The sequence below is a fragment of the Solanum lycopersicum genome, chromosome 8 (genome assembly GCF_036512215.1).
Source record: "Solanum lycopersicum chromosome 8, SLM_r2.1".
Taxonomy (NCBI): domain Eukaryota; kingdom Viridiplantae; phylum Streptophyta; class Magnoliopsida; order Solanales; family Solanaceae; genus Solanum; species Solanum lycopersicum.
The window spans coordinates 35,889,602-35,913,057 of NC_090807.1; the positions used below are offsets into that span (position 1 = coordinate 35,889,602).

The window sequence follows — 23,456 nt, forward strand, 5'->3', positions numbered from 1 at the left end:
TTTTCTTATGTATCTTCCTCATTTGCTAATGGTATAACATTACATTGTGAATTACTTGATATGCCTATTCGTGTTTCTACTCCGGTGGGTGAGTCTATGGTAGTTGAAAAGGTGTATAGGTATTTTTTGGTGAACTTTGTGGGGAGTAACAGTTATGTAGATTTCGTTATCTTAGAAATGGTTGATTTTGATGTAATTCTGGGTATGACTTGGCTTTCTCTGCAATTTGCAATCTTGGATTGTAATGCTAAAACAGTGACGTTAGCCAAGCCTGGGGCAGATCCGTTAGTGTGGGAGGGTGACTACACTTCCGATCCGGTGCGTATCATCTCCTTTCTTCGTGCTAAGAAAATGGTTAGTAAAGGGTGTTTTGCTTTCTTGGCACGTCTCAAGGATGACACTACCCAAGTACCTTCGATTGAGTCGGTTTCGGTAGTCCGCGAGTTTTTGGAAGTGTTCCCTGCAGATCTTCCGGGTATGCCACCAGATAGGGATATTGACTTCTGTATCAATCTTAAACCGGGCACACGCCCCATTTCTATACCCCCTTATAGAATGGCTCCCGCAGAGTTAAGAGAGTTAAAAGCCCAACTTCATGAGTTGTTAAACAAAGGCTTTATTAGACCAAGTGCATCTCCTTGGGGTGCTCCGGTTATGTTTGTAAAGAAGAAGGATGGGAGTTTTCGAATGTGTATAGACTACATACAACTAAACAAGGTAACCATAAAGAACAAGTATCCTCTTCCCCACATTGATGAATTGTTCGATCTGTTACAAGGTGCTTGTGTCTTCTCTAAGATTGACTTGAGATCCGGTTATCATCAATTAAAAATACGGGCAACGGATGTGCCAAAGACTGCTTTTCGAACGAGGTATGGGCATTATGAAGTTGTAGTGATGTCTTTTTGTCTTACGAATGCCCCTGCTGCGTTCATGAGCTTGATGAACGGGATTTTTAAGCCATATTTGGACCTCTTCGTGATCGTATTTATTGATGATATATTGGTATACTCAAAGAGCAAGAAGGAACATGAAGAGCATTTGAGAATGGTATTGGAAATGTTGAGGGAGAAAAAGCTTTATGCCAAGTTCTCTAAGTGTGAGTTTTGGCTAGATGCAGTGTCCTCCTTGGGGCACGTGGTTTCGAAGGATGGAGTGATGGTGAATCCTTTTAAGATTAAGACAGTGAAGAATTGGGTAAGACCTACTAATGTGTCAGAAATAAGGCGCTTTGTTGGGTTAGCTAGCTACTACCATCGATTTTTCAAGGGATTCTCTTCTATTGCTTCCCAATTGACGAACCTGACTAAGCAAAATGTTCCATTTGTATGGTCGGACAAGTGTGAGGAAAGCTTTCAGAAGCTCAAGACCTTGTTGACTACCGCACCTATCCTTACCTTGCTAGTAGAGAGTAAGAACTTCATTGTTTATTGTGATGCATCCTATTTGGGTTTGGGTGCAGTGCTAATGCAAGAGAAGAATGTGATTGCTTATGCTTCAAGGCAATTAAAGGTGCATGAACGTAACTATCCAACTCAAGATTTGGAATTGACTACGGTAGTGTTTGCATTAAAACAATGGAGACACTATTTATATGGGGTTAAGTGTGAGGTCTACACGGATCATCGTAGCCTTCAGTATGTCTTTACTCAGAAGGATTTGAACTTGAGACAGAGGAGATGGATGGAACTACTGAAGGACTACAACATCACTATTTTGTATCATCCGGGGAAGGCGAATGTTGTAGCGGATGCTTTAAGTAGAAAGGCGGGAAGCATGGGAAGTCTAGCTCACTTGCAAACTTCTAGATGCCCACTGGCTAGAGAGGTTCAAACTCTAGCTAATGACTTGATGAGATTAGAAGTAAATGAGAATGGAGGGTTGTTGGCTTCTGTGGAGGCAAGATCCTCCTTTCTTGACCACATTAAGGGAAGACAGTCTGATGATGAGAAACTGCGCATAATTCAAGATAAGGTATTGCGAGGAGAGGCTAAGGAAGCACAAATTGATGAGGAAGGTGTTTTGAGGATCAAGGGAAGGGTATGTGTACCCCTCGTCGATGATTTGATCGACACTATTCTGACAGAGGCTCATAGTTCAAGATATTCTATACATCCGGGTGCAACCAAGATGTAACGTGGCCTAAAGCAACACTTTTGGTGGAGTAGAGTGAAGCGTGATGTTGTTGACTTTATTGCCAAATGTCCAAACTGTCAACAAGTAAAGTATGAACACCAGAGGCCCGGAGGAACACTTCAGAGAATGCCCATTCCCTAATGGAAGTGGGAGAGAATTGCAATGGACTTTGGGGTTGGTCTTCCCAAGACATTGGGAAAGTTTGATTCTATTTGGGTAATTGTTGATAGGTTAACTAAGTCTGCTCATTTTATTCCGGTTAAGGTAACTTACAATGCAGAGAAGTTAGCCAAACTTTACATCTCGGAAGTGGTGCGATTGCATGGGGTTCCACTATCCATCATATCAGATAGAGGTACACAGTTTACTTCTATGTTTTGGAAAACATTGCATGCGGAATTGGGTACTAGGTTTGACCTTAGTACTGCGTTCCATCCTCAGATCGATGGTCAGTCTGAGCGAATGATTCAAGTGTTGGAGGATATGCTTCGTGCATGTGTGATAGAGTTTGGTGGTCATTGGGATAGCTTCCTACCCTTAGCGGAGTTTTCATACAATAATAGCTATCACTCAAGCATTGATATGGCTCCATTTGAAGCATTGTATGGTAGGAGATGTAGGTCTCCCATTTGTTGGTTTGATGCGTTCGAGGATAGACCTTGGGGTACTGATCTCTTGAGGGATTCGATGGAAAAAGTGAAGTCTATTCAAGAAAAGCTTCTAGCGGCGCAAAGTAGACAAAAAGAATATGCAGATCGAAAGTTTAGAGACTTAGAGTTCATGGAGGGTGAACAAGTCTTGTTGAAAGTTTCACCAATGAAAGGGGTGATGCGGTTTGGTAAAAGGGGTAAACTAAGTCCAAGGTACATTGGACCATTTAAAGTACTTAAGCGAGTAGGGGAGGTGGCTTATGAGTTAGCCTTGCCTCCAGGGCTGTCCGGAGTACATCCGGTATTCCATGTGTCGATGTTGAAAAGATACCATGGGGATGGAAACTACATTATCCGTTGGGATTCAGTTTTGCTTGATGAGAACTTGTCTTATGAGGAGGAGCATGTTGCTATTTTAGATAGAGAAGTTCGCAAGTTGAGGTCAAGAGAGATTGCATCCATCAAGGTGCAATGGAAAAATCGACCCGTTGAAGAAGCCACTTGGGAGAAGGAGGCGGATATGCGAGAAAAATACCCACATCTGTTTACAGATTCAGGTACTCCTTTTCGCCCTTGTTTTCCTTCTTGTGATCGTTCGGGGACGAATGATGGGTAAATTGGTATCTATTGTAACGACCTGTTTAGTCGTTTTGAGCAGTACATTTTATTTCTGGAAAACAGGCTGAGGCGACGAACCCAACGACGGACCGTCATGGGCACGACGAACCGTCGCAGGGTTTCGTTTCCAAACACTTAGAAAATCTGAAATTGGGTACTGAAAATTGACTCTCTGATTTTTGTAACGGAGTGGAAAGACGGACCGTCACAGGTGTGACGGACCGTCACAGGTGTGACGGACCGTCACATGCCATTCACCCAAAATCAAGTTTCTGAACTATGCGACGGACAGCAGGACGGACCTTCGCAGGCGCGACGGCCCGTCACAACTTGCGTAATCCCAGTTGGAGTCAGATTTCTTGTTAAGCTTTAAAGGGACGTTTTGGACTATTCCTAATTTAATTATAAAGTTAGAGGGTTAAGGTTAATAAGTCTAATTACTTGGGGGTTAAAAGAGGTAACCTTAAGTTAATTAGTGGGGTATTATTTCCATCTTTTATTATTAATTATATACTAATTTGGGTAAAAGAAAGAGGGTTTGAATAAGAAAACAGAAAGAACAAGAAGGGAGAGAGAGAAACGATCGAGAGAAGAGGAAAGCACCAAGCTTTGAGGATTAACTTGTTTGATTTCAATTCTTCGGTGGAGGTAGGTTATGGTTTTCATGCTATTCGTAGTAAACTCTTAATAGCGAATGATATGTGTTAGTAGTATTATAAACCTTCTATATGCTTAATGTTATGCTTGCATAATTGATGTGATTATGTAATTGTGAATAAATAAGCAGGATGAAGCTATTGAATCCCAAATCTTGAAAAGAAACCCTAATCTACTTTGTTAATGATGATGCCTTGGTATAAAAGAAGGCTTGATGAACGAAAGTGGTGAGATTAGGGGATCGGGTGCCACGTTCCGGTACCAGGATAGAATATGGATCGGGTGTCATGTTCCGACACCAGGATAGAATATGGATCGGGTGCCAATTTCCGGTACCAGGATAGAATATGGATCGGGTGTCACGTTCCGACACCAGGATAGAATATGGATCGGGTGCCACATTCCGGTACCAGGATAGAATATGGATCGGGTGTCACGTTCTGACACCAGGATAGAATATGGATCGGGTGCCACGTTCCGGTACCAGGATAGTATATGAGGATCGGAGTGTCACGTTCCGACACCAGGATAGAATATGGATCGGGTGCCACATTCCGGTACCAGGATAGAATGAGGATCAGAGTGTCACGTTCCGACACCAGGATAGTATATTGAGGAGCGGAGTGTCAAGTACCTACACGAGGGGAATAAAGATAATGAATCTTGAAATATGTTAATATATCCATTCTAATGAACTAAATTCCCAATGAGTATGATGAGGAGGTGTGAGTCTTCATTGATGTGCTTGGTGTTGTAACCAAGAGTTATGGTAACTGTAAATGCTGCATGCTAAGGATATTAGTTTATTTTATGATATTACTTAATACATACGGTTTTCTATTTTGAGTTGGCCGATGATATCTACTCAGTACCTGTGTTTTGTACTGACCCCTACTTTTATGGTTTTTTTCTTGTTTATTTGTGGAGTGCAGCAAACGTGCTGTCATCTTCGGCTCAACAGTAACTCAACCCAGTCTTACTACATCGGAAATTCAGGGTGAGCTAATGCTTCTAGCTTGGACTAGATCTTCTTCTTCAAGTCTTGATGCCTTGAACTTCCGGCATGGACAAGCTTCTTATGTATTTTTAGCTTCTTAGAATACTCTTAGTTTAGTAATTTGATTATAGATGTTCTTGTGATGATGACTTCCAGATTTTGGGGATAATAATAGTTATTGATTTTATTAATGAGTTTAAGTCTTCCGCATTACTTTATGTTGATATTACATTGAAATGTTAAGGTTTAGATGGGTTGGTTCGCTCACATAGGAGGGTAAGTGTGGGTGCCAGTCGCGTCCCAGATTTGGGTCGTGACAAATGAATAATGAATGTGAATGGGGATGTTTTGAAGTTAACACTCTTCGACAGTTGAGATTGAGTGTTTAGTAGAAACCTTACTACTTCGCAAGAGCTTTTTAATGTATGTTGAAGGATGGATACCCTTCGTGAGTTGAGATGTGGTGTTAAATAGTCATTCCCTAACCTTGAGTAAATAATGCTTAACGCTCTATGGGGGAGTTATGCTTAGCAGAAAGAGAATTTGAAGAAGGGTGGTTACACTTCGTGAGTTGAGATGTTGTATCCAATGTACCTCTTCAGATTAATATTCCTCTCTAGTAGAGAATGAGTTACTGAAAAGTTCTCTCCTTATCCTTAAATATCCGCCTGCATAGGTGTAGATATTGGATAATTTTGGTAAAGTCTAAGAAAATGCCCCTACTCCAGGAAAGCGGGGATACCTCATTCGATAAGGGTTAATGTCGCATTCCATGTATATCTCTCAAGTTCAAGTCGGTTAAATATATCCCCCATAAAAGAACGCAATTAACTAACTCTACTAAAGAGTCTACTACTTAGGGTAGGTGGTAATATGGTACAATATTTATCCATTATACGAGTAGGCACTTGAAAGGGGAGTCTTTGTGTGTATTTATATTTAATGTATGAATGTTTTATTATATAATTAAAATGAAGTTATGTGACTTAATGTCTAACGTTAAGAAAGCATGTTAATATTAAGTCTTGTATGATGATATTATGAATAGTGAATATGGGCGCCTAATCTCATAGAATCCTCAAGGAGCACATAATAGGAGTAGTAGTATTGAATGTTATTCTCACATTGTACTTTGTGTAACTTGAAAGTACACTTGGAGAAGGACACTTATGGTGAAGTCTTTAGATGCAAGTATGTATCACTTAAGGATCACATAGGTATGTATTTACGAGACATTTCCTTCATATCTTACATTAGTGAGTCTTAGGATAACCTTTGTTAGGTAAAATTTAAAGGTAGTGAGTTCACTATAAGATTTCAGGAAGTCCATTGTAAAGTTGCTTGAGTTTAGTGTAATGTGCTTTTTGGTGCTAAAATTATGGAACTTCTATTTTATGTGTTAAATGGAGATTCACATGTTGTTTTATTTCTATATTCATAAACGTTTTACTTAATTGGCATGAAAGTTTATTTCTACTAAACTATCCCTGATTGTATGTTTTTTCATATCCCATACCTAGTACAATATTTGTACTAACCCCAAACTTTTTTGTACTATATAAGTATATGTTGGACGCAAGTTGAAGATTAGAAGTCAAGATTCGGAATCAACTCTCTTAATACTAAGTATGTCCTCATATATTCGAGGCCATAGTCTTTATTTCTTTAGTTTCTACTTCTAAGACTTATTATGTAATTTCATTCAATGTAAAGGGTCGTGTCACTAAGATATTTAAGTTTTGTCTATAGGATGCCTTGTGACGATGAGACTACTCTTTCACATTTATAAAAGTTATTTCTTATTATTATTAATACCGTAAAAAGTTTTAATTCCTTACTAATTTTAATGAATGAAAGCTAAGAGACTAGTACAAGACCTCCAAAAGTTCATGTATGCCTTGTTCCGACCCAAGGGTTGCCCAACTTCTGAGGTGTACTTGCGGGTTGTTACAGCCCTAGCATGATTTCTTTCTTGTTCTTCAATGGAGGGTTAGAGAGAGATTTCGTGAGAGAGGAAAAGTGTATTTTTAAATCTTATTGGTAGTTATGAGGTGGAAGACTATTTTTAATGTTTTAACAAATTTTAATATACCAAAATAACTAATGGAAGTAATTATTAGGGTTTAATTGGATGTCTAACTAATTCCCTAAATAACCCTCATCTTATTCTTGTGAAGGCAGTGAGGACTGTCCCAAAGAGGAGTGCCCATTTATGTGGCGTCGATGCAACACTGAACCATCCTGGTCAGTCGTTTTTTGGGACAGAGACCAAGTTTTTGGGGGGATTACTTGGTGGATACAAAGTATGGACTCATTACTCCAATCAACAGGGAACGAGTCCATCAACAACCCGTCAATGGGGCTCGTCGAGCCTAACCTGTATTAGAGAGCTTTTTCGACTCTTCCTTGGGTCCTTGTAGGGTCCTAGGTTTGTCAAATCTTATCTTTAATGTGCTAGAACCTTAGTTTAGTGATAGGGAGATTATTTGAGGAACTTCACCATATATTATGACCTCCTTTGGGCATTACAGTACGACTTAGGCTTTAGTATAGGTCTTGAAACATAGATGGTGTTACAACAAGCCTCAATTTCAAGCTATCCTATCTTCATTTTTTCTTGCCAAGTCAATATACACTTGAAGGGATCGTACATCACAACTTCAATCCATTGTAATCTAACATGATTTGATTTAATTTTAGGTTTTTGAGTCATCCTAGAATACTTCAATGTCATAGAACTTGATTCTCCTAGCTTGTTTATGTCTGTGTATATGAGAAAAATAATACTCGATAAAGGTCACCTCATATTGACTTTACCCCCAAATCCCTAACAATGATGGATAGAAGAAAAAATTTCAAGACTAAATGGATTTTATCATGATCCATGTCTAAATTACAAGCTATTCAATCACACGGTTCATTAGAAGTTGATTTTTGTCATACTTGATTATAAAGGTTAAGTTATAAATTTACAAGCCATAATACTTCCTATTCCGTTAAGTCTATTTAAATTCATATTTAGATTATCCTAACTATGATCATTTATTATTGAAGACATTGGATTAGCAAGATCACTATAGAACCTTCAACTTTGCCTCTAATGGTTTAAACCTACAAGATCAGATTCATCACCACAGATTAGGGTTCACTATGTAATTAACATTATATAATTACAAAAATATAAAAAACATAATTCAATCATAATTGGATAATATACACTAATTTTGAATCGCATTTAAGTCCTACCCACAATGCAAATCACAACCCTAGCTTTAATTGGGTTTTGGATCCACAATTGGGGGATTTCTATGTGGGGGCCATGGTTGGAATAACCCATGGATGAATAAGATTAATATACCTTCATTTAAGGCCCTAAACCAAGATTGAAACCTTGGTGAAATCTTGACCTAGTTTCTGCCCTAACTTCTTCTTCTTCTCGCTTCTAGACAGAGGATATTTGCAGAGTTATTTGGTCTCTTTAGAAGAGTTAGTTAAAGTGATTAGTAAAGGGTTTATTATAATTATATAGGTGGTAACTTAACTAATTAACGAACCTATATTAACCCCTAATTAGAAAACTAACTAATTCCTAAACCCCCAACTTAAACTAAAAAGAGGAAATTTGGCAGCAACTTTGACCTGACCATCTACAAACCGTATATTGAACTAGTGTCCATGGTTTTGATCCATGGTTTTTGTATGAAACTCACAATTTTTAGGACTGATCCACACCCAAGACCCATAAGCTGTAGCTTGAACTACTGTTGTGAAATGGGGTCGTGAATCAACCTATTTTGATAGTTTTTTTGCTAAAGTTTTGGTCCCCCTCAAAGACCCCATTAGTGGTCCATGGGGATTCTTACCCGGACATTTCTTAACGAACCGAGAGTTCCCCCTAGAATTTAGGGCAAATCTTTGAGTCATCAAACTGTGTACTTGACCTCTCAGAGGTCTTTTACATGTAACGACACGAATGTACCTTTTAGAAGTTAGGGAGAACAAACGGTCCGGAACAATTGTGTACTTGACCTTTAGAATGTCTTGTAAAAGCCTTAGCTATCATTAATTATACAAGACATAAAATGTAGTGGGGAATACAACTTTTCACGAATAAATTAATAAAGAGAACATCTCTCATAAAATCTAAGGATTTGATCTCGTCAACAGAAAACAACTTAAAGACATGATATAAATATAGTAGGGACACGACCGTTTACTTTAAATGAAAATACATAATGAGTCTTTAGAATATAAACTATAAAATACTACTATTCCTAGAATATATGGGGACATGCTTGGTCTTGAGAGAAACATTCCAAATCTTTTGTTCTAGTTTTCAAACTTGCCTCCAACTTATATTTATTAAGTATAGAAAGGTAAGGGCTATGTACAAGACAATGTATTAGGTATGGCATATGCAAAAACATGCAAAAAGGGACATTTTAGTAAAATAAGTTGTCATGCCAAATTTATAAAACCTTCAAGATTTAAGATTAAAAATAGTATAAGTATCATAAATTAACATATAAGGTAGGAATCTCACAATTGGAGAAGCAAAAGACACACTTCAGTAATATTAGGCAATCTTACAATGAACACACTGACACATTACAGTGAAATAGACTTAGTGTGAATCACAATACAATAAATATTTTCACCCGGGCATATTAAACTTATATCCCATGAGGTTTCACAAACAAAGTTATACTTAGAGTCTCTAAGGTGAGAAAAGAAGGGATCATGAAACTAGACACACTGCCTATAAACACTATTATTACTCATATAAGGACCTCCTAATTTCATAAAAAGCACATATAAGCACATAAACACACATGAAGCATATAGGTGACTAGTCGTCATAAGTCTTGGTCATCCCTTGACGTTTGACTTTTAATTCTCCTAAATATTTAGACACTGCCTCATTACCACATTATAAACTATTTTAGGAGTTAAGAAGATAATAATAAACATGTTACAATCTAATTATACCTAGCTTCTTTTGAGGGTGTAACAACCCTCACATCAGTATAATAAATTTTAATAAGAGAGTACAACATAGTCTTTAAAATATAGGAAGTACAACAATGTCATTAGACTAATCAAATAGAGTATATATTATAGTAGGCTTTCTTCTTGGATATGGGGACTCACAACTAACTTGGGAACTAACCAAGTCTTTCTTTAAAATAGCCTTGTATTTCTTCAAAGGCCAAAACCTACATTATTAAAGATAGAGAACATAATATGGGTTAGTACAAAACACATGTACTAAGTATTTAAACATATGCAAGTAAACCTTTGAAGACATGCACAAAGGGACATTTTGTTTAAAAACATGCTAAGTTACTATAAATCCTTTATGCACACAGAAAAGCATATAGAAGTCACTAATCACAACCACATTAAGACATGTTCATATCCATATACAACAATAGCATCATCATCAATTCATATCAACATTTCATGTTCTAGAGTTAATATCATCAAAGAAAACAAGACCGTTACAATCCCTATCCAAGCCTACTCTTGCAATGCTCACGTGGATCCCCACAACCCCACATAAACAAAGTAAGATACTAAATGTGAAATAAGTATTGCCTTTACCTCATATGAAATAACACCATGTGTATTCATTATTATACGTAGCTATTTAGACTACGATCATGTTCATCAAATGAAACAAACATCATATGAGATAAACATTGTACAGAACAAACATTATGCATTTCATTCATAAAATAAGTGCATTCCCCTCAAGGCCAACTTTTTCATACCCTCACCTACACTAAGTATTAAGTAGTCCTAGTTAGGGTCCATCTGTATTACTTTCATTCATTAATTTTATTTTCGGGAACACTCGTCATAACAGAAAATACACCATGTATGCTAAACATGGATCTTCGGTGTCATGACACCCGACACTTGAAAAAGGTGTTCCACTTGCTAAGGTAAAACCATACATAAACATAGCATCTAGGTGGATCTGCTAGCTAGTCTTCCTATGGGGGCACATAGTGATGAAACTAGAAGATGTTTATAGGAAACTTGCTTTATGCTAACTCGCGCTATAGTCTCCATCTCATGTGAACGATGGTGAACCTACCTACCGTCTGGGGAAGGGACACCTCTCATTGTCTAGTTCGCTCAGTGCTAATCTAAATTTCCTTTTTGAAGTATGTTGTATCTTCCTTTACATTACTTCATAGTATATGACTTAGAAGACTAATATCACATCCAGGGAGACTACCCTCTTATCATTCATTATTGCATATCATTGATTGAAAAGTGTGGAAATTTAAAAATTTTCATCTATACATACATCTTGAGGTGTACATAGACCTTTTGCTTGCACATAATAAATTCATAGGGAGTTTACTTACACTCTTGGCATAAGAAGCTTACACATGCTTCTACTTTTATTACCAATATACAACATAAACAATATACAGTCTAATAGGAATGTCATATAAAATCATCTAAGTTGGAAGAGAACAATTTTAGCATAACCCTTACAAAAAAGTATAATTGCAACATAGAGCTTACAACTATGTCTTGAAAAATAAAAGCGAAACGAATGTCATTAAACTATACAAAGTCATATAGGTAGAATGATAAAAGACATCATCCTCAAATCTTGAGGACTTACTCACATTTGGAGAAATGATCCAAGCCTTCATTGAAAATTGTTCACGAACCATTCAACGATCAGAACCTACAATGTTTGGAAAAAAGGGAGAAATAGGGGTTAGTACATCACTTGTACTAAGTATGGAAACATAATACACATCTTAGAAATCATGCTAAAAGGTAATTTTTTCAAAACCATGCTAAGTTACTTTAAAAATTATGCACAACCAAAAACACATATAAGACAATAATCACGTATTCCAAGATCAATAGAATATTTAAAACAAGACAAACATCATCAAGTTAAGTCAAGTCAACATGTGTATAGTTTAGAATTCATCGCAAAAAAACCTCTAACATCATGATATGACAATAAAGCATGCTCAAGAGTCATAATATTATAACATAACTAAAACCCTTACTTATTATCCATTACCAAGCCTACTAGTGCAATAGCCAAATGAAGCCCCATACCCCCACTCAACATAGTAACCAAACCAAAGGATCATAAATAATGTCTAACTTCACATAACATAGCATCACAAGTATTTATCATCATATTTAGAATTATAGGATATTAACATATAAAATAAACCTAAACATGTCATTCATTTCATAAAAGTATAAGAACATACGAACATCCATCTAGGACTTCCCTCAAGGCCAACTAATTGAATGTAAGGTAGAGTCCCATACTTCTAACTAGACTAAGTCAAACCCCTTGAGTCTTCTTAGTTAGAGTTCACTTTATTGCTTTATTTTACTTCTGGGAGCATCTTGCCTTAACTGACATAGACCACATGAGATAATACAAAATCCGGTGTCATGAAACCTTACACTGAAAGAAGGTGGACTACTTGCTAAGGAAGGACCACTACATTAACATAGTATCAAGGTGGATCCACTAGCTCGTATTCCTATGGAGGCAACACAACTGAAGAACTAGGAGGCATGTTTAAAACCATCTTTATGGATTTGACATTGTAACCTCTACCTAATGAGTACAATAGTGAACCTACCTTCCCTACATGGGAAGGGACACTCCTCACTACTAGTTCATTCGGTGCTAAGCTAGAGTTCCTTTTGAATTGTCTTTATTTAACAATCATAACTTAGTCTATGTAATAGGAGATAAATCCTTGTATAGTCATAGTAATTAGATCAATAGGAATTGCATGAGAAAATCCGTTCAATACACCCCTCACATGTGAAAATAGCACATTAATAGTAGCATATCATAGTAAAGAATACAAATACTTTTTAACCAACCTTATATCATAACATATTAAATCTTAAAATCACGCTCAACATAACCAAGGAATTTTAATTACATAATCATACCAACACCTACTTAATCCAATCATAAGACCCATTTCCATCGAACTTCAATACCAAGTACAAGCCATCATGATTGAAGTAAAGGTTTGTGATCACAAAGACTTACCCAATATCCTTCAAAATCTATCATCCATAGTATTACCATCAACAGAACAATTTCATCCAATAATAGGTGTAAAATCATATTTCAATAGATTTTAATACAATAACTAGGTCAATTGCATGATCACTATCGCAATTAACTTCAATTCATAACCTAAGGTTAGGGGGAGAGGAAATCATCATGAATTCTTCAAGAAATATATCCAATCCCAAGAATACATTACCCTGGGCAGTCCATGAACGAATTCAAATGGATAAAACAAGTCTAAAAATCACTACATTCATCAATTCCCATGAATTTATAAGCAAGATCCATGTTTTGGGGAATCGGGAAAAGGACATGAAGCAGACGAAATTACCTTTAATCAACATCAGTTACTCAAAAATCTATACTCAATTTTTCATAGGTAATCACAATTCTTCATAAACAATAATCAATTTCAAATTTTGAAGAAAACCTATTTGTAGAAGAAAACCCTAAGAATTGGGTGATTTAGAAATAACCTTTGGAAGGACCTCTTGGGGAAAGGAATCCAAGGAGTGAAGAACCCATACCTTAATTAAGATTAATATACGAAATTAGAGTGAAAATCATGGAGAATTTGTCTTCTTCCTCAAGTTTCTTTGCTTCTTCAATGGTGGATCAATGGAGAGAGATGAGAGCTTTTGGATTTTGATTTTAGTGAACGAAAAATGTCTTGAAACTGATCCAAAGCCAGTGTATACTTCTCCACTAAATTACCCAAAATACCCCTAACTTAATTGGGTCTTTTTATGAAGTTAAATAGAGTTATAAACAATGGGATCGAAATTGGAAGTGGCTACATGTCGCGGGGACAGTTCTATTTTTATTTTTTTTCAAATTGGGGTTTAGACAGTGATTCTCGTATAAGCCCCACGTCATGAGGCAAAATTTTTCCTTGCTTATGCTGGCTGCGTGATGCGTTGCAGCTTCCATATCTTGACTCTCACAAGCTGCTTTTGCAGCTTGCTCACCAATGTTTGGGTCCTCCTCAAGGACCCTTCAAGTGGTCCTTGGGGAGTTGTGACTGGACGTTTGGACCTTTTATTATATATGTTATCTATTTATATTATTTTTATATGTTTTAGACTTAATATGACACTTTCATACATTTACCAAACATAGGGACGTCCACTAGTTCTTTTTCGCTAGTTTCCGGACGTCAAGGTCTTTTTTGTCATTTTATCTCTAATTGTTATAATTGAGTTTATTACATTGATATACGTCTTCAAACATAATTTGAACCATTATTTAATAGGCGAGTCTCTATTCTAAGTCATGGAACTTCCGAATTGTTACAACTAACCCATTGTATAATCATGATCATAGCTCTTAGGTCCTTTCATTACAACCCAACATTTAGTGAGATCATCCCATCATAGTCATAATAATAAGGTTCACAAGAGAGTCACTTTGAATCTTTCTTTATCAAAATACTATCATCATCTCACATTCATCATATTCATAACATGCTATCATATTCATCCTCCTATCATATTCACATATTCACACTGCAATTGAACATTATCATCAGTAATAGACCAATATAATTGAAGTAGAATATTCATGATATTGAAAGTATTACCAGTGGCTTCAAACAATCTCTTTCAAGACCTCACCCTCAATTCTACAAAATTTATCCGATAATCCAATCATTATCACAATATAATAGTAAATTAAGCAATAGCACATCCAATTAAAATATCCCTAATCATCTACAAATCTAATGCATAGTTAGGGTTAGGTAAAAGGTACATTCATGGATATCTTAGTTAAATTAGGTAAACGTCTAAGGAACTACATCAATCTACTAATAAAAAATCATAATCCATCAATATCACATTAAACCAATTTGAAATAAATCTTACCAAATTGGTTGAAACCCATAGTTTTGAAGAACATTGAAAACTAACCTTTGAAAAAACTCTTGGTGAAAGGACTCCCTAGAGTGAATAAGTTTCATACTGTGTTAATTTTTTGGGAATTGTAGAATAAAGACTTGATCTTGACTACCTAGTTAAGCTTGAACTTTTTCTTCATGGGGTCTTTGCGGTAGAAATAGAAAGTAGAGAGAAGTTGCATTTATTTCGGTTTTAGGATTTATTAATTGTTAGGTTAGTTTAATTACATAGGACCTTTTTATAGTCATAAGCTAACTTATAAAAACTTTACCTAACCATTATTTAATTAATTAATTAATTAATTACCTAATCACTCCTAATTGATCAACTAAAGATAGTGAATGGGTTCCTAAATGATGATACCTCGTCGACCGGATGTTGTACCAACCACGGACCGTCCTGGTCATTTGTGGTTAGGGGCAGAGGCCGAAAATGGAGTCTCAAGGTTACATGGTTAAGTGTGGACCAACGAGACCAAACGATAGGGAGTCAACGGTCTGTCATTCCTCTCGTGGTTTGCACACAGTTTTATACATCTTTTTAGGGTCAAATGTTGGGTCATCCTCGATGGTCCTTGACATTTCGACACTACTAAATCCTAAGACTTTTCACCATATTTTACTTTTATCCGACTCTTTAAGCCCCTTGAAACACCTTAAGTCACTATAGGTCCTCTTCACATATATCTGGACATCGTGGTCGTCCCTTGACGTTTAGGTCTTAATACTTCAAATAAGGTTTAGTAGATTAGTTTAGGTCTTAAATTAGCACTATCCACTACATGAGGATCTAGCCTAAGTTATGGAACTTCTGAGGTATTACATTTTTCGTTTAAAAAGAGGATAGATTTCTAGAGAATTATTCATTATTGTTTTGTTTTGAAGTTCAGAGACGAGAACTAATTATAGGGACTATATTTTTCCTTAGATATTGAATATTTTGCATCTTAGACCTTTGTAAATATGTTATAAAGCTTACTCAGTTGATGGAAACCATTTTGTAATAATTTCTATCTTTTTTTTATGTCTATCTAAAGCCCCAATTCTTGGGGTGGGATAAGGTGTAGATTTAGTTGCTAGATATTTTTAATCAATAGTGTAGATTGTGTTTAAAAGTGATTTCATTTAGTTATTGCGTAATAATATAAAAGGTTGTAGTTTCAAATGCAACTCCACCATCGTGTTTTTGGTTTGCCCGAGTGAGAGATAGGTGTTAAAAAGTAAGATCACTAATTTGATGGTCTTTGTATATTGGGATAAAATTGTTCTGCTCGAGAGAGTTAATGATAAACCCTTTTGCACACATTCAGATAAAGAGAGTGAATGGACTAAAGCTAATAATGTTTTTCATTATTGCTTATTAGTGGTCGAGAGAAGCCGATTTGATTTATGGTAAATTATTCAAGAGAAAATTTATCCCAACAAAAGTCTAGATTATTCACTTATTTACCACAATTCACTATTTATTGTAATTACCTAATTCCCTACCTTATCTCATTACCCAGTCACATCCTAAGAACCCTTCTCTATAACTGTTATTTTAGCATTATCTGTTGGATTAATTATTTTAAGTCAAAACCCTTATGATATTTGACACTTGTGACACTTAAAACATGTACTATGTTTTTATTCGTGAATGTTTGTAGCTATGATTGCTTATAGCATATTCACATTTAGCTATTGAATGCCAAATCTCTACCATTCCATGTGAGAGCAATCCCAAACCATTCAGTTGGGTGATATACTTGCTAACGATTGCTGACACATAGAATTGGATGAAGTGCCATGATACGTATAATAAGAACCAACTAAGGTGATTCCAAAAGTACCTCTTGACTATTTTAAAAAATCCTCTTGACATTATTTTTTCCATTCGACCATAACAATCTTTTTTAAAACCTAAAAATGTTTTACAAGTTTTTGTGAGTTGAGTTATGAATCTACTATTGTAGTTTAACCTTCCAAAAGTGCTCATGATCTCTGTTTTATTTTTTGGAGTTGGAAATTCCTAAATAGATTTTATTTTTAATGATGGAACTCGAGACCTCCTTGAATAACTAAAAACTCACAAAGCTTTCTTTATGGTACTCCAATTACATAATTTGCGAGATTAAGCTTTAGATTATACATGCGGAACCTTTCGAAGAACCTTCTAAAGACTTGCACATGATTTGAATATTTTTTTTATTTGATGACTACATCATCAACATAAAATTTGATTTCTTTATGAATCATATCATGAAACATGATTTTCATTGCTCCAATATAAGTTGCTCCAACATTTTTAACCCAAATGGCATGACTCGATAACAATATCTATCCCATGCTGTGATGAAAGACATTTTTCCGGCATCTTCATCATCCACCAATAATCTGATGGTACCTCGCATAGAAATCCACAAAAAATGCAATTTCATGTTTAGCACAATAATCCAATAAAATATGGATTTTGTGCAAGGGAAAGTCATCTTTTGGACATTCTTTGTTAAAATTAGAATAATCAACACACATTAAAACTTTTCCCTCTTTCTTTTGGACATGCATCATATTTTCTAACAATGATGGATATTGAGCGACTCCAATGACTTTAGCTTCAAGTTGGTTTTTAATGTCCTCCTTTATTATTACGCTCATGTCAATTTTTATAATTCTCAAATATTACTTGAACGACGGAAGCTTAGGGTCACTTGGCAATTTGTGAATCACCATGTCAGTCCTTAAACCTTGAATAATCGTTAGAAGATAACCTAAAACCATCTTTGTAATAAAAATGAGCCTGAAGTATATCTTTAATTTGTTGTCGATCATTTAAATTTATCTTAGTCTTCCTATTATTTTTATGATCCTTTGAATTTATTGTGAAGTGAACATGCATATAAACATAAGTGAGCACATAATCAAGACAACTCTATAATCATGATATAATATCAACAAGTATGCATAAGAGTTCATAACATCAAAATATAAGCTAGACCATCGCTCATACGCCCCCATTAAGTTCACTACTGAAATCCCTAATTAAGGCCCCATAACTTTATTCAACCAAGTAAACCCACCAACAAATATAAGAAATTCCAAACTTTACATACTATATCATTAAGAGTACTCATTATCATACTTAAGCAATAGAGACAAACCCCATGTTCATAAGTGAAACCAATGTCACATAGTGTCATTAACATGTAAGTTTAACACGTACACACACACACACACACACACAGATATATATATATATATATTATATGCATATAACAACATAATAACCTCCTTCTAAGAGTACTCTCAAGGCTAACTGGTGCAATGTACAGGTAGAGTCCTATACTCCTACCTAGACTAAGCCAAATCCCTTAGGTAATCCTATTTAGAGTTCACCTTGTTACTTCGGTTTATCTTTTGGTTACGTCTTGCCTTAACCGACTAGACCACATGAGTTAATGTGAAATCCTGTGTCATGGAAACCTACACCGAAAAAAGGTGGAATACTTGCTAAGGTAGTACTGAAACATGAAAATAGCATCTATGTGGATCCACTAGGTTGTATTCCTATGAGTCGACATAGTTCAAGAACTGGGATATGTAGTTTGGACCCTTTTATGCTACATTTGTTATAGTCTCAAATATCATGAGTACAATATTGATCCTACCTCCCTTATATAGGAAGGGACACTCCTCATTTCTACTTCACTCACTACTTATCTAGGTTCGCTTTTGAAATGTCTTTCATTTATAATCACAACTTAGTTTAGGTCATAGGGGTCTACCCCTTATATATTCATAGTCATACCTCAGTAGTAATTGTATAAGTATGTCCTTTCAATACAATTCACATATGTGAGGTTAACAAGTTTACATAACCATATTAATATAAGGCATATAGGCAATTCATCACCAATCTTATATCATTACATCCTAGCGAACAACTCACAAGCCATAAATTAAAACAGTTCAATTCAACATCATAACAACTCTAATCAATCTAATAATAAGTTGTACTTCAATATAAATTCATCACTAAACACAACTAATCACAATTAAAATAAAGGATTGAGATCACAAGACTTACGCCATCTCCTTCACAAGCCATCATACAAGGTTTTAGAATCAACCATCATATTCAACCAACAATGTGTGTACTATCTTCACACGGTAGTAATTAAACAATAATGAAGTCAATTGAATCACCACACATTAATTTACCACTAGCTCATAACCCAAGGTTATAGAATTGGGTAAATTTCATGATCTATTTCACAATAAGTTAATTCATCAAGAAATAGCATACTTTATAATAATACATCATAGTCTAAGTATAATACCCAAAATGAACTGTATTCAATACAATTTATAAGAATAAATTCGTAATAGAAGAAAACCCACTTGAAAGTTATCTTTTTGAAATCAATTTAGAAAGAACCCTTTTAGAAAAAGAATCCCAAAGGTGAAATTATTTCATACCTTGTAAATTGATGAAGAATGATGGAGAAAAGCACACTTATTTCTTCTCTTAGAACTTTACCTAGACCATACCTTCAATGAAGTTCTTCTATTTGGGAGATAGAATAGAGATGGAATAGAAATTATGTTTTGGGAAATATGGGAGTTGGGTTAGTTTGATTAGGCTTAGGTCTTTATATAAGCCATTAAATAACTTAATTATACCTCCCCTAACCCCTAATTAACTAACTAACTAACTAATTGAATGAAATAAATAAAATTTGATTTATAATGCAGACCTAACCTGCGCTGTAGGTCAGTCGATGGCCAAGCCCCCCTTCGTGTTGTACATCCATCGTTTGTGACTGAGACTTGAAAAAATTACCCTTTCATGAAAATGTCTAATTGATATTGTACGGAGGCAGCGATGCCCCGTCAATTAAGCCATGCTCGTCGCCTGCAAGCGTCAATCGTTATTGCCTGTAGTGCCGTTATTGGCAGCTTTGGGTCAAAATGAAATGGTTCTTATCAAGGACCCTTCTGTTGGTCCTTGGGGAGTCATAGACAGAAGTTTTGATCCTATATCAACTCTAATACATTTTGTACACCTTACCACCATATCTCATCAAATTCAAACTCATAAAACCCCGTCACATAGGTAAAGGCACAGTGGCACCTTTCGCACTAATATATGGGCATCGTGGACGTTCCTTTAGTGGAAAACTTCCTATGTAACTTTTATTCATTATTATGGACCTTAAAACAGTGTTATAGACCGTAGACACTCATGTGAGGTTCTAGATTATGTATTGAACTTTCAAAGTTTTACAATTCTATAGATGTGTGTAGGGTGATTTGTATCATGCTTAAGTTTTCACTATATGCTACTTGAGTGATATTTTACATATGATAAGATGGGAATGAAATGTGAATTGTTTTGTACAGCTATGTCTCTTAATTGATAAATGAAGAATATGAATATGAATCCTTAAATTAGAAGGCTAAAGCACTGTAACATTCTGGAAAAATTACATGTCCAATGAAGAGCCTAGTAAATCTGTAAGAATGCATGTTGGGGAGACATAAGCATTCCAATGCCCAATATTTATAAATATTGGGCATAAAATAGAAAATTGGCTAAGGGGTATTAGCCAATTTCTATAAAATATCCAAATAAGAAAAATATTGGTCATATTAGAAAATATTGGCATTAAGGGTTTTAAATATATTCATCAAACCCACAAAATGGTATGAGGCATCCAAGTGTCAAGCCTAGATACCATGGAACATGATTAATTACACTGATCATGTAGATTAAGAAGTGCCCAAGGATATAGTGAAAATCCTTGGGACATTAAGTTATCATTCCCAAATGAACAATAAATAATAGTTAGTGAGGGAGGTACAACCAACCCATGTGCAAGCAACCCATGTGCAAGCACATGTAAGGACATTTGAAGAAGCGGCCAAAGGAAGGGACCAGCCTAACTGAATTCAGTTAGGGTAGTTAGGGGGAAAACGTGCACAAGGGACCACTTCATGAGGCGCCTAAATCGCTAACTAATTCTAGAACCTTACCTACTTCCCTTAATAGCTAAATAACCTAATACAATAAAAAATATGTTATGTAGTACACCCAAAAATCTAAGACTTAATTGGGTGACATAAACCTAGAAACTAGTTAAAGAGACAACCTAGTTTCTAACTTAGGATTGTCCAAAAGGTTGGTTATGGTCCTAACAACTTAGGGATACTTTAGTAATTACCCTTGGATATTTAGTTAATTAATTTATCTTCCTAATTAGTTAATTTAAAATGGAAAAACCGAAATCACAAGAAATTTCTACATTTTGGTTTAGACAAGAAGGAGACAACCTAGTAGTACCTAACCTAGGATTGTCTAAAGTTGTTAGTTGTGGTCCTAGTTACTTAGGGGTGTTTTTTATTGCATTATGTACCTTATTTAATTAATTAAATGAATCAAATTAATCAAATGACTCTTTCGTCAGCCGAGACACTTAATCAAAATTAAAATTGGCTAAGTTAATGGTCCACCTATGTCTAGTAAACTTAGGAGGGATATTTTAGTAATTAATTAATGAAGTTATTATTTAAGTTAATTAATCTAAAGTTGAAGAATTCAACATAAGTTTCAAAAACCTAGAAACCACGTCAATTCATAAGAAACTCACGACAAAGGCAGTAAGCAACATACCGCAAGAACGTAGAACACTAAATTCTTTCTTGGGGTTGTTCCTATATTGTCGTCGAACTTCCTTGTCCATAGTATCCTTTTAAATTCAATGATAAATAGGTTATAGATCATGTTGTTGGTATGTGGTGATGGATGTTGTTAACATGTATTGTTCTTAAATGTTGAATAACGAATGTATTTATGAACTTGTGGTCCTGTAAAGTTAATATTATCATGTAAATTAATAACCGATGATATGCTAAGTTATGTCCGTGATGTGTTAAGTAATCTATGTGTTTTGGCCGAATGCTTAATTGCTCTTATTGTGATGTAATTCATAAGATAAGTTAATCAAAGTATTAATATGATATTGTCCAAGAGATTTAAAAACGTTATCAGTAAAAACAATAAACTATGAATTGCCTATCTTATAACGACAAATTTCCTAACACTACTTTATAAAAAGGGATGCATGAAAATGGATATGAGTTTATGTAAATGATTGAAAGATTGTCTAATGGTTCATACATATTCAATTTAAATATGAACATACAAAAAATTGGCTTATGCCAACATAAATGGCTATGTAGTTAAATATCCAAATATTGAGGCCAATATTAATCATATATCAATCTTGTGTAGTTAGAGTATCTATTGATATTATAAGAACTTCTAAAGTAAATTAATGAATCCTTAACCAAGGGCATGCCATTCCTTTGGAAAACTCCCAACATGCTCTAACAGAATGAACTATGGACATATGTAACTCATTGGAAGAAGTGGTCATCGTCCATAAACGATGACATGAAGCTACTACACTAAACAAAGTAACGTGAGTTATAAAATAATTAAAGGGTTCTTAATTATTTGACCATAATGGGGTGTTAAAGGAAGTGAAACACGTCTTACTTACTCCTAAGAAACTATGTTAAAAGAATACTCACGAATGAAGGTGTTAGAATGTGGGAGACTAGTCTCATTAACATCTAATGATTATATGAAAGCACAATTCACATTTTATAAATGTAAAGTAAGGATGATATTTAAGGAAATTTAACATTTCATCAATGTAAAGTATGGAGTACAAGTCATCAAAAGATTAAGTAAATCTCAATCTAGAAGAAAGATTCCATAATGCTTGAGTTAACTCTAAAAGATAAATAAGATAATGAAAGTGAGCACAAAACCGATAGACTAGTTATGAGCATGTGCTTGCACATGTAAGTTTCATGAGAGGAGGCTGTCATTGAGGTTGATATGTAGTATCATTAAGTCCCTAGTCTTCGAACTATGTCTAGCCAAAATAGGAACTAGCCAATGGTTTCCACCTAAGAGAGCTAGGTATGTTTCGGTTCCACTTTGTCCAATTATTCAACCTCTTTTCGATGAGGGAAAGACATCAGATTTAATTTTTATCTCACATGCTCTATGCCTTTTAATGTTCACGATATGTTCTTGGTTCACTATATCCATGAGCCACTCCTTTTAAGTGTGGAGTGAACACTTGAGATGGATTCACCTTAGCCGGGAATCACCCCTTTTCGATATGGGGTAGACACTAGATATAATGTGTGGCTCACATGATCTAGATTCATTTTAATCGGTGAATCACCTCTTTTCGACGTGGGGAAGAAAAAGGATTTCATGTTAGTTTGTATAATCTTACTTCTAAGGATGTCTATATGAAATTAAGAAAGAATAATGATGGAACCTATGTTCAAAGTGAGCTATGAAGAAGGGCTTAAGAATGTCAATTGCCAATATCAATACTTATTAACTTT

The 23,456-nt window shown here is 35.3% G+C and overlaps 1 long non-coding RNA gene across 1 annotated transcript; it reads right to left on the reverse strand.

Annotated features, from left to right (window-relative positions):
* Positions 1–17,101: 17,101 nt before the first annotated feature.
* LOC138337775 (uncharacterized) lies at positions 17,102–19,635 on the reverse strand. Its single transcript, XR_011211186.1, has 2 exons — positions 19,503–19,635; positions 17,102–17,420 (listed from the first exon to the last, which is right to left on the reverse strand). It is a non-coding gene; the product is annotated as an uncharacterized lncRNA (long non-coding RNA).
* Positions 19,636–23,456: the final 3,821 nt, after the last annotated feature.